Raw genomic sequence first — 3,206 nt, 5'->3', positions numbered from 1 at the left:
TAGGATGTTTCCATACCCTAGGGTTCGAGGTTTGAGAAGCGACACTGCACTACTCAAAATAGCCTTAGAGGGTGAAACTTACTGTCCAGAGAAGGGTATTTTCATTATCTCTGTTGTCTCCCCTTATGGTGTTGCGATTCCGGTGTGACAAGTGAGATGAGGGCTTCATGTGATGCCCACTGGTGGCAGGCTATAGATAAAGAGCTTGAGAATGAGTTGAGAACCAAGAAGGGGTTGTCTTTTCTTTCCAATAAAATGTTCTATGTGTGGGAGGGGAACCATCGCACAGTGGCTTGGATGGAGCTCATTACAGAGAAATATAAAGATGATAAAGAATGGCATTTGAGGGTCTTTAGCAGTGTTGTTGATCCAACTAGACTCAGTGAAGTCTCCTTGCTTGCTGGCTTTCTTCGCATGAATGAGTAAGTTCCTCTCAAAACACAATGCACATGTGATCCTTCTCATTAAATGCATTTGTATTAAATTTTTGTTTTTTTGGAAGCTTGAATGAGCATGCAGTCATAGTCACAAATTTGAAGGATACATTGGTCAATGCTGCAAATATTTGTGAGTGTGACATTAAATCCTATTTGCGAGAGCAACTTGCTAATGTGGCTAAAACCTTGGAAGGCCAAAAAGAAGCTTGAATCAAAGACTTCACCCCCATGGTATCCGCTAGCTAGAGAGGATTTGGTCGAGCTTGTTTACCAGGTAGATATATATTTGGGCTCTTTCTTGTTATGAGAGGATTAGAAAGTATGGTGTGCAATGACTTTCCCAAAATTTTGTAGGTTGGGTTTCAAAAGGAAGTAAGGACCAAAGTAGTTGAAGTGACAAAAGGTCTAAGTACGGAGGAGAGGGCTTTACAAGAAAAGGAGATCTCCACTGAGTTGCGCGATGAAAGTACACTGATCATATGCAAAAAGTATTGCAATGTTTGATTTGTTTAAAATTATTATTGTTGTGTTTGTCTCCTACTAATATGAAATGGTTTTGGTGTATTTATTAGGTTTTGAATATTATTAATCCATCCCTTGGCAAGGAATGGAGAGAAACTTTGTTTTCTCTTTAATTTGATGGAATGGACACCATTGTGGGTATTGAAAAGTTGAATTTGATAGCAATCTCTTCTGTCAGTGCGGAGAAAAAGATAACTTGGTTGAGATTGCTTGAGAGTTCAAGATCTGTTCGCAATACCCATGGTATGCCATCAACAAACACAGAGTTCAGAGCGTAAGAGTTTTTCACTTTTCTTGCTTTATCTCTATGCTTCATAGAAAAAAATTGTCTTCGCTTTGCATGTTTTCGTGCCTTTCATTATTTCTATCATTGCAGGTGGTTGTCGAGGGAACTGTTGCTGGACATGATAGAAAAGAATGCACTTCGTTCTTTGGAGCAAGAGATAAGAATAGCAGCTACCACAAAGCATCCAATTAATTTGCCCGACGAGCCATCTCTTCATGATTACTTTGCATCCATATGATATGAGGGTAGAAAATATATTTTTGGCAACATTAAGAAAACGGGTGCTAAAGAAAAGTCCAAAAAAAAGAGGGTCAACCTATTCAGTCCCATCTTGATGCAGCCACTTGTCGGTTGCTCTATCGGTTGGTTTTCTATTTTAATGCCTTTTGTTTGACATTGCAGTGTGTAGTTTGTGTTGGCTTGGATAAATTATCTTTGAATATTCCAGGTATTTTTTGCACTTGAGAGACCTCAAGCTGCTTGTTGATTTGCCCAAGGCTTGTAAAACATGGGTGGATATCACTAACAAAGAGTCCACTATGTATGAGGAGAATATGATTGCTCTCTCACCTTTTGAGATTGAGACATGCCCTTGGTGGATTGACATGCCCTCGCCCCATGTATTTCCAAGTGAGAAAGCTAAGTTTGAGGAATGGCAAAAATCAAAGGGAAAGGGTGCAAGTGGTGGCTGTCTGAGTCAAGGTAAAGTGGCTTCCACAACAACTGTCTCCTCTCTTTCCTTAAGCTTTACTTTAACAAAGAAGTGGTTTTGAAGGTGATCAAATAAGGGGCAAGGAAGCGCAAAGGGGTGATCATGCTCAAACAGGCAAGCAAGCTCAAAAGGGCAAGCAAGCTCACATTAGTGAGACACAGAGTACATGTGACTTTTTCTTAATTCACTTTGCATATTCATGTCTAGCTATCTATGTTGGATACTTTATATACCTTCCTTGTAAAATAAAGATTTATGTTTCTTTGTTTGTTTTGTTTTAGATCGTGAAACTTTTGTTGATGACAATTCACCACCACTCGATGTTGGTATGCATGGTAGCTTTCATAGTAGTATACTTCTTTTTATGGATATACGCAAGTCGATTGTTTTCTATGTTATGCTTGTTGTTCATTCATTATACTTGCCGTGATTATTTAGGTCCATCCTCATGTCCTAGACCACCATCCCAAAAAGAATATGTGCCACTCTTGTCCATACAAGGGGGGCCTTCTTTGGATTGCTCTATCTTTTCATTTGGATGTGGAGATTATATTTCTATGGGTAAGGATTTTGCATCCTCTATTAGCAATGAGGATTATGCAAAGATCCATACATTTTTTTCTAAAAATAATAAATTGGGGGTGGAGTATAAGAAAAAGAAAAAGACAATGGCATGGGCTGCTGACTTTGTGCTCTTGGATCTTCCCATGGACTCTGCACATGGACGAGACGGTGTTCCATTGTGGAACAAGGTGTCAGAGGATCATATTTGGCATGGGCTTGGAGTGGTAGCAGCTTGTTTGGTGGACTCAGGATGGGTTGTTTGTCTTGCCTCCATTTTAGGTGATTCTTTCAGTCAGAAATATGTAAATAGGATTGTTAGGTACTTGTGAATAAGATTGTTAGGTAATTGTCAATGTTTAAAATGTATTTCTTTCTGTTAGGGGTCAGGGGACTCTCCCTCGTGGGTGGAGAAATATGCCCCGCGGTGTGAGCTGGAGACTGTGCGTAGATTCATAGTTGAGGACTTAGCCTTCATGGATGAGGTTACGATTGAGGGTATTGCGTAGAGGTATTTGACATGGTTATTGTACACTTAGTTTTCTTGGTGCTTTGTTGTTCTTGATTAGTTTGTGACATGTCTCTATTTTTTGTCATTATTGTGCGACAGATGGATGCCTTCTACTTGTACATGCTACGACGTCGAGACTACATGGCCTCTTTACGTCTTCAGGAGAGTGCCACATTA

The 3,206-nt window shown here is 39.7% G+C and overlaps 1 long non-coding RNA gene across 1 annotated transcript; it reads left to right on the top strand.

Moving 5' to 3' along the window:
• Window positions 1-1,081: 1,081 nt before the first annotated feature.
• On the top strand, window positions 1,082-1,569 carry LOC147634663 (uncharacterized). Its single transcript, XR_015266730.1, has 2 exons — window positions 1,082-1,233; window positions 1,336-1,569. It is a non-coding gene; the product is annotated as an uncharacterized LOC147634663 (long non-coding RNA).
• The last annotated feature ends 1,637 nt before the right edge of the window (window positions 1,570-3,206 follow it).

This window comes from Cibotium barometz, chromosome 10 (genome assembly GCF_041138505.1).
Source record: "Cibotium barometz isolate CiBa-2024 chromosome 10, ASM4113850v1, whole genome shotgun sequence".
NCBI classification, from domain to species: Eukaryota; Viridiplantae; Streptophyta; class Polypodiopsida; order Cyatheales; family Cibotiaceae; genus Cibotium; species Cibotium barometz.
This window is presented reverse-complemented; position numbering and strand designations above follow the sequence as displayed.